Source organism: Mus musculus, chromosome 2 (genome assembly GCF_000001635.26).
Source record: "Mus musculus strain C57BL/6J chromosome 2, GRCm38.p6 C57BL/6J".
NCBI classification, from domain to species: Eukaryota; Metazoa; Chordata; class Mammalia; order Rodentia; family Muridae; genus Mus; species Mus musculus.
Window position 1 is genome coordinate 139,607,811 of NC_000068.7, and position 14,622 is coordinate 139,622,432.

At 41.3% G+C, this 14,622-nt stretch overlaps 1 protein-coding gene across 2 annotated transcripts in view; it reads left to right on the forward strand.

Moving 5' to 3' along the window:
- Window positions 1-14,622, forward strand: part of Sptlc3 (serine palmitoyltransferase, long chain base subunit 3) — a 143,149-nt gene that overhangs the window by 113,898 nt on the left and 14,629 nt on the right. The gene's annotated exons all lie outside the window — the stretch shown is intronic.

Consider the following 14,622-nt stretch of genomic DNA (forward strand, 5'->3'; position numbering starts at 1 on the left):
TCATAAGAAAACACTCTGATCAGCTTCACCCTAAGCATTTCAGGGTCTTAGAAAACAACCATTTCTTACTATCGTTATAGGGTTAAGGGAGCAAGTTCCTGTCAAATAGTTCATTCTGACACTTATGTAAAATTTCTAAAGCTTAAATATCTGGGTTTCACTCAATTGCTAAGATAAGTGTTAAATAAAATGCCAAAGTCTTTCATGTAACCTCATTATTTTTTTTGAAACTCGTTTTTTTAATGAACCTTTTAGAGAGAAGACAAAGAAAAGAGAAAAAAATAAGTGACTGATATTTAGAATATATTTAACCTAAAACAACAACAACAACAACAACCATGTTTCATTTCTAAATCGTTTTGTCTAGATTATTCCGTTCATTCTGATCATTTGAAAGGTTACCATGAGAGGGGCAAGTGAGGCATTGACCCTGCTCCTAACCTAACAGTGGACTTGGAGAAACTGGCACCAGCCCCTTCCAGCTGTGACCTTCAACCTTTGCTCTGATCACTGGAACAGGACACGTATATTTTTACACTTGAGTTTGATAGGTTTAAAGACAACAGTGCCTGAGTGCAAAGATTTAGGGCATTGAGACTGAGAAAGAAGGGAGCAGGGTGGGTGACAGCCATTAGCTCTCAAGAGGAATTTAGTCTCTTCACAGTTTGTGTTTTTCATGAGATGCAGTACAAACTTCTTGCATCAGACGTTGCTTTGCTCCCATGCTAGTTGTTTGCTAGCTCCTAAGCATGCTTATTCATTGCTATCACTAAGCTTATCTTGCCTGTGTTTCTCTGGAAATTTAATTTTCATTCAAAACTCTGTCCCTTCTGCTACGAAAAGATAGTAAGAAGGCAAAAGGGACTGTGGTCCGTGGGATAAACAGTCTGTCTTTAAGCACGCAGTTTAAAAGGTCTTCTCACATTGCTCATTGTCTTTCGCAGCAAAGAGCTCAGAGAATAGAAAATGGGCCCTCCTGCCGGTTCTTTTTTTCCCCTTCCAGTCAAACTCAGCAACATGTTTGTTCTGTTCCTCTGAGATCCCTTGCTGAATGTAAGAGGCATTGACAGAATTCCATGCAAAGTACACTGTCTGAGGGCCCTGGCATTGAAGGCCCTTGGCATTGTTGAGGGAGGAATTAGCTGCTGCTTCCTAAATATATTTGCCACTTGGTTACCAGCTGGAGACAGAGAAAGAAGCCGAGAAGGAAGCAGAGGGCACGGAGAGCTGCGTTTTCTAAATGGTTTCAGGCCACTGGCATTTCGGCAATAGCTAATACAAACCAGATGTCAAGTGCTACGCTCCACTGGCTTTCAACTGAGGGCCTGCCTCGGTCCGTGATTAATCACCTGTGCTGGTGGGTAGAGAAGTTCTACCTGGTTTTTTTGTGTGAGCAGACCTAAGGTCGGGGTCAGCGATCAAGGTGGCAGGCATGTGACTCCCTGCCTTATTTCTGTTCGTATACGCACGGGACAATTTGAGTTTGTCCAATGAACACAAAATTAGCCAAAACACTGAACTCTTGGATAGGAAGCGAACATTTGCCTGATTACACAGAAACGCCCGGCAAACTTTTCCAGGGCCTTATGCCTCCTCATTTGCTTCATCTTAGGGGTTAGCTAATGATAGAATTTTTATGTCAGTCTAGTGAAATCAGCCCTGGCTTGGGAGTCCTTACAAAGTTTCCCTAGCAAAGCTTAAAGGGGGAAGTGTTTGGTTTTTAGATGATACAGGGGCCAAGATCCTGTGGCCCCTTCCTCTCAGCCATTTGAAACCCCCGCTGATGCTTCCTCCTCCTCTTAGGCTTTCAGTGAAAAGGCTCTGAGACAGGGGAGTTGCGATGTAACACACATAGAATCGCATACTGTTTCAGTACAAATAGAGAAGCAAAGAAGAGAACTCTATCCATAATTCTACAGTGAAAACGAGCGAGTATCCACACAAACCCTTGTTTCTCTCATCATGGACTCATTTACAACTGTGCAGCAGCGAAACGTGCTCAGCCTCACTCTGGTTTGCAGAATTTCATAGAGGAAACCAGCTCCCTCACCAGCCACAGCTGGGGAGGATTAAGCAGGTGGATTCATGCCTAATGAAGCCCAGCGTGTGTGAGTTTGAGCTATAAGGAATGTATTAGCTTTCTGTTTCTGCATAACAAATTGTCCTAAGTGGCCGCTTAAAACAATGCCCCGTTTATTATCAGTTACCTTGGTGAGACTCTGAGCAGAGCCTCCCCAGGAGGCTAAAGTAAGATGGCACCATCTACCCTTTCCAGCAACTCAGGCTGCTCTCCCATAACCAAACTCAGTCCTTTGGGGATGCATTTGGACTGAGGTCCCCATTTTCTTGTTGGCTGAATGCCAGAGTCATTCTCCACATATGGGGTCACTCAATTCCTTAGCAGGTAGCTCCTTCATCCTCAAAAAACAGTAGAAGAGTCTCCTGAGCCAGGCCTCTTTCCTCAAGTCTCTCTCTTCTAGAAGACCCTCTTCTAAGGGGTCAGTCACTGCAGCAAGGTGTCAATACTTGTTCATATCTCTAGAGCTTTAAGGAGTGTGTGTGTGTGTGTGTGTGTGTGTGTGTGTGTGTGTGTATGCACACATGTCTGTGAGATGACTGCAAGGGTTACATTCCCAGCAATGATCTGCTTCAAACTGAATACTTAAGAGTGAAAATTACTCCAGGGAACAATAAATTCTGAAAGACAAAAAATAATGAAAGCAAATCTCTGTTTTCCCGCAAAAAAAAAAAAAAAAAATCTAGAAGAACTAAAGGACAGCCTGATAAACTGTAGTGACACTGGCCATGAGGATAGCCTTTGGGAGCAAATCCAACTCAAACAGCCAGGTTTTAGCTCAAACTAATGATTTTTACTATTTTTGAACTGTGGAATTTTTTGGAAGCCCACTATATAAAACACACATTTTTGTTTAATTTTACAACATTGAATTTCTTCTGTGCCTGTCGCTCCACTAAGTGATTAAATATTTAATCTTCATACTAGAAAGAAATGTGCTGTGTAGCTAGCATTATTCCTGCTTTGACAGGTGAAGAAGGGAAGATGTGGAGTGAGGAGATAGAGACTGGTGGTGGTGGAGTCACTTCTGAAACTTGGAAATTGGGTTCACAGCCCTCTGGCACTTGACCCTGGTGCTGGTGTTACATGGGGGAAGGATCAGGACTGGGCTCCATCAGTACCCCACATCTGAGCTAATAGTAAAAACCAAAGGTTTTTAAATGAGCTATCTGGCTGCCCCTCCCTATAGGGACCACTTGCTTGCTGGTGACCACTTTGATTTGTCTGACTTCTAGGAGTCCTTTTTAGAGGGTCTTATCAACTCAGTTACTCAGTCCAGGACTTTTTTTGGACACATCCTTTGCTGTTATCTATATATGAAAAGTCATACATCAGAAAATCCTGAGTTGCCATCCTCCTACAACCCGGAAAGTATATACATCAGTGATTACCATCACCCCCATCATCACCATCATCACCATCATCACCATCATCCCCATCACCCAGACTGGTGATCAGACAGGTCCCAGAAACTCTTTTGATTGTTCTCTGCTGTCTTCAGTTACAATTAATTTCATTGTTATTATTATCCTTGTCATCATTATTATTGTTATTGAATCAACAACCTCAACGTAATGTGTCACTTTGAGCCATGGTTCTTAACTAAAGATAGACATCGCAACTGTCCCATGAGCTCTTTGAAAAGGTCAACCCCAGACCTTCTAGAACATAATCTCTGAAGTGGAAGGTTGATATGTCTGCTAGTTTCTTTACTTGATGTATAAGATAATGGCTTTCATTATTTTCATACATTATCCTTATATCCATTCCCATCACCTTCCCTTGTTCCTCTTCCTGATGGTCTCCATCTTCCTTCAAAATACAGTCTTCTTTATACTTTCATATGATCACACACATGCACACACACACACATGTCTCTCTGTGTGTGTGTCTGTGTGTGTGTGTGTGTGTGTGTGTGTGTGTGTGTGTGTGTAGAGAGAGAGCTGGGGGGGCAGAAATTGATTCTGCATATAAGAGAATTTGTCTTATTTTCCTATTACCCTTAATTTTTAAAATTCCAGAAACCTTTGGCATGTTAAAAGTCACTAATTCATAAGGACTCTGGGAAGTCCATCCTTTCTTTAATGTATTAAATTCTACTATTAGAGCCTTGCTAAGATACTACTCTTCATTTAAATGCAAATTAACCATTCAACCAATAATATTCATGAGACAGTATCCTGGTGATACACACGTCAAATGGCATGCGTTACTCTGTGCATTCTACTTTCTATCTGCCTCTTGATTAGATCATTTCTCTTCAAAGTGCTCCAGAATTCCATCACCCATTCCTGCTTCCATGGCCGGCCCAACTTCTGCATGTCTTAAGAGCTTTCTGTGTGCAAGATGCGTGTATACTTATGTCATGGGACTAACACATAGCCAATGAGCTAACTCTTGAGAATCTTATAGAACAGATCCAGTTCCCACATTATCTTGGCAATATTTTCATAACCCTCAAGCCTCAGTCTCCACATCTGTAAAGGATTCCAAAACATCACTCTCCGGCTCCTCCTTAACGTGCAGATGATCTTTCTCATCCTGCTTGGTGAGGTAAATCGCTGTCAGTGTGTGTGAGAAGCTTCGTAGTGTTAGCTCTTCTTCAGAGCCCTTGAAATTAGGCCACGACGATAGCTGCTCCTGCCTCAAGTCCAATCTGCTCCTCTGTGTACATTCCCAAGGGCCAGGACTGTGCAGACTAAAGAGCCCCTGGCACATGTGTATGTAGCTATAAAACATGCTGTAACCTTGGAATCCTGACATCAAAAGGGAGAGCTCCACTGCCTTATAAAAATGTGTGCTTCTCTAAGCAAACCACTCCAAACGCCGTTGTCTCCACCCCACTGGGAAGTCTGTCACTGCTAATGCAGTTCTTACGGTTCTCACCACCCGTAGCCTCTTCATCTTCCCTGAGATCTCTCTGCCCCTGAGTGTCTTGGAAACAAAATGTCCTGTCTGGTGTCCAGTGCTTAAAAATAACAGACACTGGGTTCCTGCTGCCACATGGAAACTTTACTGCCAGGGCTGCTCAGCATCCCACACTCTGGGTCATGCCAGGGAAGCAGTCAGGGGAACGCCAGGACTAAGAAAGGGTTTATACTACTGTAGGCATTCTCTAACGTCAATTTGATTTTCCACTGGCTAATTTTTCTGAAATACCAACTGCTTAAATGGTGAGAAATGTTTTACAGAAAGATACTTTCCATCTATGGAGACAAGGACCTCATTTTTCAAGTAATACTACCCAAGCTGGAATGTTAGATTGCCCAAGTCAGTGTTCGGACAGTAGTGGTGTGCTAAATAATTTAAGCGAGGGTAGGTTGTGTGTATTCCCATGTGTCCATTTTTAAGCATGAGAAATGCTAAAATAAGCCACCCATTGGCATCTGGGTATATATGTGTCTCTGCTGACAGTGACACTGTGTTGGCCCAGGAGAGTATCAACCCGTCTCTTTTTCTTTCTCAATTGTAGAAATCAATGCCTGCCCACCCACTCTCTCCACCCCTGAGCATGCCAGAGATTTGGTGGAGAAGAAATTTTTCTCCTTCAAGACAGGTCACTCTGACAGCTTCCACGATCTGCAATTCCTTCTGCTCCTCCCGGAGACTGAGTTGTGCTAAACATATTTCTGGAAACGCCACAAACCATTGTTTTTATTAGGGGACTGCAATGCTTTGTAGTGAGAGGCTTTGTGTTTTATTTGTTTTTCCTTCCTCTGCCCCAGCTGTTTTTGTTTTAACAGCATTGGAGTGAAGGTTAAAGTATTCGTGGCCTCTGTTAACCTAGCTAATCTCTCAAGGGGGTAAGGCTGAAAATCTGAATGGCAAGAATGGCAGCACATAGCTCATTTTGCAGGCACAGGTTCATCCCTAGCCCCACCTACTTTCTGAAGGGATGAGACAGATGAGGGGTCTGATCTCAAGCTGAGTGAGCACCTTGAAGCACATAACTCCCAGGAAAGCAGGTTACCCCAGCAAAGGAAACCAGGATTCAATAGCTACCTAGATAGGATATCAAGGGAGAGGCTGCTGCTGTGGCTGCTGCTGTGGCTGCTGCTGCTGCTGCTGCTGCTGCTGCTGCTGCTGCTGCTGCCTTTCCATTTTTTTATTTTCAAATCCAACTTTAGGGTCATAAAATAGCCAGGTACCTGCCACAAGCATGCACAACCTTAAGGGTGAACTGGCAATAGCGCCAGTTTCTGAAATTACCAACTCTCCTTTTGAAAATCAAAATGCATCCCCCGTGCCATCCCCAGAGTCTACAATGAAATGGGTCTTGGGTGCAGCCTAGGCATGTGAGTGATTCTACAACCTCTCCAGGTAATGCCAAGGTGACACTGAGGCTGCTGAAAACTAAGGAAACTGAGAATTAACTCCCAAGTATGTCCTGGATGCCAGTTGCTGTATCAATCAGGTTTCTTGCTTTAAAAGTCTTCATTTCTCCCCATCTTCCTAAGATACTCTTATCTTTACCTTGCAGATAACAGTAAGGTTTTTTTAGGGACTAAAGTTATCCAGGTCCAACTTGATGGTAATTGACTTAACTCTGAAGCCTATTCCTTCCCCTGATAACACTCAGCTCCGAGTTTAGAAAAACAAACACATAAATTCTCTAGAAGCCTGTGTTAGAATCATCTCATTCATTTCTTTAGCTGACTGGGTCCTTCTCTGTCTTGTATGGAATCTGCAGCAGAAGAGGCTGAACCTCTGTAATTAGCGGCTTTATGCCTTTCAAACAGGATCTGGCTGCAGTACCCAGTCTGCAGAGTGCCTGGGTGCTGTCTCGACAGCAACCATTCCCGTGCCCAAGGACCCTGCCAAATATTTCTTCTGCTTTTACCAAGCTCTCTTCAAGCACGGATCTCAAAGCACACCATAATTAGTACAATCACCCACATCCTGTCTAGATGAGCAGCGTTTTATATGTACAAATTCCCCTTTGCCCCCAGGCCCTTCAGGAGAATGCAAATGTTTTCAACTTTAAAGAGTGGGGCATCAAGTAATTGAAAGGAGCTGTATCTTGGCCAATACCAAAGACCTCAAAGGCATTTATAGTTGACCTGTATAAGAAAGCATGGTCACTACAAAGTGTGTCAATAGTGGTTAATCAGCCATATCTGCTGATAAGTGGTTCAAAGACAGGAACGACAGGACAAGAATGACCCTTCCAGTTCTTACAAATCAGATAAACTCAGAACCAAAATTCTGACCAGTTTTATTAAGTTCGAAAAGCTTCTAGAAGTAGTGAAGTGGTGACACTGGCTTATGATCCAGTGACTTGGGTTAATTGAGGAAGAGAAGACAGACGGGGCCAATTAAGTAGCTGGGCTGTCCAGTGATAGATGAGTCACTGTAGGCATGTGCAAAGATAATGCCACTGGGAAAAGCAATTTAAATCATCTGTGTATTTCCCGACCAGGAAATCCTCCGAGTCTTTAAGGGGGAACATTTAGGGACCATCAGGCTGAGCCCAATGAAGTCATCTGTTCACCCTGTAGCTAACCATCAACAAAGTGCTGAGCACACAAGAAGACAGGCCAGATGGAATACATTTGGGTGGCTGGGATGTGTATCCATGTCTTCTTTTCAATCACCTTCATATCACATCTTACCACATCCCTCTTCTAGTCCATTGGCCCATTCTCTCACTCTATACTCTTATCTCCCTAGGCATGGCGTTTCAAAGACTAGGTGAATTTTTAAGGCAAACAGCACCCCTCCTAATTTCTTGTTTTATACTTCAGAAAAGACACTTCCATGTGCACATACAAGTTCCCAGGAGACATTTCAGCATATTATAAGGCAATTGTTATTTCTTTCATAATTAAAAATTGTATTAGATATTTTCTTTATTTGCATTTCAAATGTTATCCCCTTTCCTAGTTTCCCCTTTGAAAATTCCCTATCCTCTCCTCCCTCCCCTTGCTCTCCAACCCACCCACTCCCACTTCCTGGCCCAGGCATTCCCCTATACTGGGGCATAGAACCTTCACAGGACCAAGGGCCTCTCCTCCCACTGATGGCCCACTAGGACATCTTCTCCTACATATGCAGCTAGAGCCATAAGTCCCACCATGTATTTTCGTTGATTGGTAGTTTAGTCCCAGGGAGCTCAGGGGGTATTGGTTAGTTCATATTGTTGTTCCTCCTATGGGACTGCAAAACCCTTCAGCTCCTTGGGTACTTTCTATGGATCTTTAATTGGGGACCCTGTGCTCCATCTAATGTAGACTGTGAGCATCCACTTCTGTATTAGGCAGGCACTGGCAGAGCCTCTCAGGAGACAGCTATATCAGACTCCTGTCAGCAAGCTCTTGTTGGCATCTGCAAAGGTGTCTGAGTTTGGTGGATGTTTTTGGGATGCATCCCCAGGTGGGGCAGTTTCTGGATGGTCATTCCTTCAGTCTTTGCTTCAAAATTTGTCTCTGTAACTCCTTCCATGGGTATGTGTTCCCCCTTCTAAGAAGGATCAAAGTGTCCACATTTTGTCTTCCTTCCTCTTGAGTTTCATGTGTTTTACAAATTGTATCTTGGGTATTCTGAGTTTCTGGGCTAATATCCACTTATCAGTGAGTGCATATCATGTATGTCCTTTTGTGATTAGGTTACCTCACTTAGAATGATATCCTCCAGATCCAACCATTTGTCTAAGAATTTCATGAATTCATTGATTTTAATAGCTGAATAGTACTCCATTGTGTAAATGTACCACACTTTCTATATCCATTCCTCTGTTGAGGGACATCTTGATTCTTTCCAGCTACTGGCTATTATAAATAAGGCTGCTATGAACACAGTGGAGCATGTGTCCTTATTCCAAGTTGGGACATCTTCTCATCTTCTGGGTATATGCCCAGGAGTGGTATTGCTGGATCTTCCAGTAGAATTATATCCAGTTTTCTGAGGAACCGCCAAACTGATTTCCAGAGTAGTTGTACCAGCTTGCAATCCCACCAGCAATGGAAAAGTGTTCCTCTTACTCCACATCCTTGCCAGCATCTGCTGTTATGTGAGTTTTTGATCTTACCCACTCTGACTGGTGTGAGGTCGAATCTCAAGGTTGTTTTGATTTGCATTTCCCTGATGATTAAGTATGTTGAACATTTTTTAGGTGGTTCTCAGCCATCTGGTATTCCTCAGTTAAGGATTCCTTGTTTAGCTCTGTACCCCATTTTTAACAGGGTTATTTGGTTTTCTGGAGTCAACCTTCTTGAGTTCTTTATATATATTGGATATTAGTCCCCTATCTGATTTAGGATTGGCAAGAATCTTTTCCCAATCTGTTGGTTGCCGTTTTGTCTTATTGACAGTGTCCTTTGCTTTACAGAAGCTTTGTAATTTTATGAGGTCCCATTTGTTGATTCTTGATCTTATAGCACACATCACTGCTGTTCTGTCCAGAATTTTTTACCCTGTGCCCTTATCTTCGAGGCTTTTCCCCACTTTCTCCTCTATAAGTTTCAGTGTGTCTGGTTTTATGTGGGGTTACTTGATCCATTTAGACTTGAGCTTTGTATAAGGAGATAAGAATGGATCAATTTGCATTCTTCTACATTCTAACTGCCAGTTAAGCCAGCACCATTTGTTGAAAATGCTGTCTTCTTTTCACTGGATGGTTTTAGTTCCAAGGTCAAAGTTCAAGTGACCATAGGTGTGTAGGTTCATTTCTGGGTCTTCAGTTCTACTTTATTGATCTCCTGTCTGAAACTGTACCAGTAACATGCAGTTTTTATCACAATTGCACTGTAGTACAGCTTGAGCTCAGGTATGGTGATTCCACCAGAGGTTCTTTTATTGTTGAGAATAGTTTTTTTTATCCTAGGGTTTTTTGTTATTCCAGATGAATTTGCAAATTGCCCTTTCTAACTCTGTGAAGAATTGAGTTGGAATTTTGATGGGAATTGCATTGAATCTGTAGATTGCTTTCGGAAAGATAGCCATTTTGACGATATTAATCCTGCCAACCCATGAGCATGGGAGATCTTTCCATCTTAAGAGATCTTCTTAATTTCTTTCTTCAGAGACTTGAAGTTCTTATCATACAGATATTTCAATTCCTTGGTTAGAGTCACACCTAAGTATTTTATATTTTTTGTGACTATTTTGAAGGGTGTTGTTTCCCTAATTTCTTTCTCAACCTGTTTATCCTTTCTGTAGAGAGAGGCCATTGACTTGTTTGAGTTAATTTTATATCCAGCTACTTCACTGAAGCTGTTTATCAGGTTTTGTTCTCTGGTGGAATTTTTTCATCTGCAAATAGTGATATTTTGACTTCTTCCTTTCCAATTTGTATTCCTTTGATCTCCTTTTGTTGTCAAATTGCTCTGGCTAGAACTTCAAGTACTATATTGAATAGGTAGGGAGAAAGTGGACAGCCTTGTCTAGTCCCTGATTTTAGTGGGATTGCTTCAAGTTTCTCTCCATTTAGTTTATGTTGGCTACTGGTTTGCTGTATATTGCTTTTATTATGTTTAGACCTTGAATTCCTGATCTTTCTAAGACTTTTATCATGACTGGGTGTTGGATTTTGTCAAATGCTTTCTCAGCATCTAATGAGATGATCATGTGGTTTTTGTCTTTGAGTTTGTTTATATAGTGGATTATGTTGATGGATTTCTGTATATTGAACCATCCCTGCATCCCTGGGATGAAGCCTACTTGATCATGATGGATGATTGTTTTGATGTGTTCTTCAATTTGTTTTTCGAGAAGTTTTTTGAGTATTTTTGCATCGCTATTCATAAGGGAAATTGGTCTGAAGTTCTCTTTCTTTGTTGGGTCTTTGTGTGGTTTAGGTATCAGAGTAATTGTGGCTTCATAGAATGAATTGGGAAGAGTACCTTCTGTTTCTATTTTGTGGAATAGTTTGAGGAGTATTGGAATTAGGTCTTCTTTGAAGGTCTGATAGAACTCTGCACTAAACCCATCTGGTCCTGGGCTTTTTTTGGTTGGGAGAATATTAATGACTGCTTCTATTTCTTTAGGGGAAATGGGACTGTTTAGGTCGTTAATCTGATCCTGATTTAACTTTGGTACCTGGTATCTGTCTAGGAAGTTGTCCATTTCATCCAGGTTTTCTTGTTTTGTTGAGTATAGCCTTTTGTAGTAGGATCTGATGATGTTTTGGATTTCCTCAGGTTCTATTATTATGTCTCCTTCTTCATTTTGATTTTGTTAATTGGGATACTATCCCTGTGCCCTCTAGTTAGTCTGGCTAAGGGTTTATCTATCTTGTTGATTTTCTCAAAGAACCAGCTCCTGGTTTGGTTGATTCTTTATATAGTTCTTTTTGTTTGTATTTGGTTGATTTCAGCCCTGAGTTTGTTTATTTCCTGCTGTCTACTCCTCTTGGTGAATTTGCTTCCTTTCGTTCTAGAGCTTTTAGGTGCGCTGTCAAGCTGCTCATGTATGCTCTCTCTAGTTTCTTTGTGGAGGCACTCAGAGCTATGAGTTTTCCTCTTAGGACTGCTTTCATTGTGTCCCATAAGTTTGGATATGTTGTGGCTTCATTTTCATTAAGCTCTAAAAAGTCTTTAATTTCTTTCTTTATTTCTTCCTTGACCAAGGTATCATTGAGTAGAGTGCTGTGCTGCTTCCACATGTATGTGGGCTTTCTACTATTTATGTTGTTATTGAAGATCAGCCTTAGTCCATGGTGATCTGATAGAATGCATGGTATTACTTCAATTTTTTTTTAATCTGTTGGGGCCTGTTTTGTGACCAATTATATGGTCAATTTTGGAGAAAGTACCATGAGGTGCTGAGAAAAAAGGTATATCCTTTTGTTTTAGGATAAAACATTCTATAGATATCAGTTAAAGCCATTTGTTTCATAACTTCTGTTAGTTTCACTGGGCTTCTGTGTAGTTCTGTTTCCAGGATCTGTCCATTGATGAGAGTAGGGTGTTGAAGTCTCCCACTATTATTGTGTGCAGTGCAATGTGTGTTTTGAGCTTTACTAAAGTTTCTTTAATGAATGTGGATGCCCTTGCATTTGGAGCATAGATGTTCAGAATTGAGAGTTTATCTTGGTAAACTTTACCTTTGGTGAGTTTTTAGTGTCCTCCTTATCTTTTTTTGATAACTTTAGGTTGAAAGTCAATTTTATTTGATATTAGAATGGCTATTCCAGCTTGTTTCTTGGGACCATTTACTTGGAAAATTGTTTTCCAGCCTTTTACTCTGAGGTAATGTCTGTCTTTGTCACTGAGGTGGTTTTTCCTGTATGCAGCAAAATGTTGGGTCCTGGGATGAAGTAGACTTCATCCCAAGGATGCATAGACCTATCAAGTCTCTTGGTCTATGTCTTTTTTGGGGGGAATTGAGTCCATTAATACTAAGAGATATTAAGGAAAAGTAATTGTTGCTTCCTGTTATTTTTGTTGTTACAGTTGGAATTTTGTTCAAGTGGCTATCTTCTTTTAGATTTGTTGAAAGATTACTTTCTTGCTTTTTCTAGAGCATAGTTTCTCTCCTTCTGTTGGAGTTTTCCCTTTATTATCCTTTGAATGGGCTGGATTTGTGGAAAGATATTAGGTAAATTTGGTTTTGTCATGGAATACCTTGGTTTTCTGTCTATGGTAATTGAGAGTTTTGTTGGGTATAGTAGCCTGGGCTGGCATTTGTGCTCTCTTAGGATCTGTATGACATCTGCCCAGAATCTTCTAGCTTTCATAGTCTCTGGGTAGAAGTCAGGTGTAATTCTGATAGGTCTGCATTTATATGTTACTTGACCTTTTTCCCTTACTACTTTTAATATTCTTTCTTTGTTTTGTGCATTTGGTGTTTTGATTATTATGTGACGGGAGGAATTTGTTTTCTGGTCCAAACTATTTGGAGTTCTGTTCGCTTCTTGCATGTTCATGGGCATATCTTTCTTTAAGTTGGGGAAGTTTTCTTCTATAATTTTGTTGAAGATATTTACTGGCCCTTTAAGTTGGAAATCTTTCTTCTCATCTATACCTACTATCCATAGGTTTGATCTTCTCATTGTGTGCTGGATTTCCTGGATGTTTTGGGTTAGTGTCCTTTTGTATTTTGCATTTTCTTTGATTGTTGTATCAATGTTTTCTATGGCATCTTCTGCACCTGAGATTCTCTCTTCTATCTTTTGTATTCTGTTTGTTATGCTTGCATCTATGGCTCCTGACTTCTTTCTTAAGTTTTCTATTTCCAGAATTGTCTCCCTTTGTGATTTCTTTATTGTTTCTACTTCCATTTTTAGATTCTGGATGTTTTTGTTCAATTTTTTCTCCTGTTTAGATGTATTTTCTTGTATTTCTTTAAGGGAGTTATTTATGTCCTTCTTATAGTCCTCCGTCATCATCATGAGAAGTGACTTTAGATCCATATCTTGCTTTTCTGGTGTGATGGTGTATCCAGGACTTACTATGGTGGGAGAGTTGGGTTCTGGTGATACCAAGTAATCTTGGTTTCTGTTGCTTCTGTTCTTATGCTTGTCTCCTGCCATCTGATTATCTCAAGTGCTCCCTGCACTTGATATATCTGATTGGAGCCTGTCCTTCCTGTAATCCCAGTTGAGTCAGAACTTCTCAGAGTCCAGCTTTCTTTGTGATCCTGTGATTTTGGGATCCTGTGATGCTGAGATTCTGGGTATGGCAGTCAAGCTTCCTCTGAGACCCTGAGATCCTGGTGTGACAAAGCTTCTGGGATCCTGGGATTCTGGAATCCTGAGATCCTAAGATCCTGGACATGTTAGAGTGCCTAGAAATGGTACCTCCTCTGGGGACAGTGGGACTGTCCGCTGAGTTCAAAACCAATGTAAACCATCTCCAACCGGAAGGAACCTAAGCCACTGGTTGGGCAGGGTTTCTATGTCCTTGCTCCAGCTGTCCCCAGGTACCTCCAGTTCTGTTGGAACAGATTTTGTGTTCCACTCACCAGTGATCCTAAGACCGTGGGCATGGTAGGGTGCCTGTGGGTGGAGAGTCCTCTGGACAAGACAATTATTTTTAAAATGACTTAAGAAGCTGTGTTTACTCAGTAGAATTTATAGAGTTGGCCCTGCATATTTTCAGATTTCACATAATTGATAAATCTAGAACTGGAGAGCAGAGAAATCAGGAGTTTTTTGGTTTTGTTTTTGTTGTTGCTCCTTTTGTTTCTTGAAGGATGAGTGAGTATGGGGAAAGATTATATATGTAAAAGTAAACCATTCCTCCAACTCCCTGTCTCTTACAATCCAATGGCCTTCCCAGAATCTCAGAGTAAAGGTTGTTATCAGTGATTGCCATGTTAAGAAAAATCCCAGGAATATTATTTCATCTCCTGCATTCTCAATCTCTCTCTCTCTCTCTCTCTCTCTCTCTCTCTCTCTCTCTCTCTCTCTCCCTCCCTCCCTCTCCCGCTCTCTCTCTCTTCCCTTTTAGGTTCACCCTCATCACAACATTTAAATGTTGGATTCTTTCATCCATCTACACAAATCCCTCCTCTTTTTCTTCAGACAATCTTCCCTTGCTCTGGCTCATCTTAACTCACTTAGTTCTCTCCCAACTTCCTATGGTATCCATCATTGCACCCTTGCA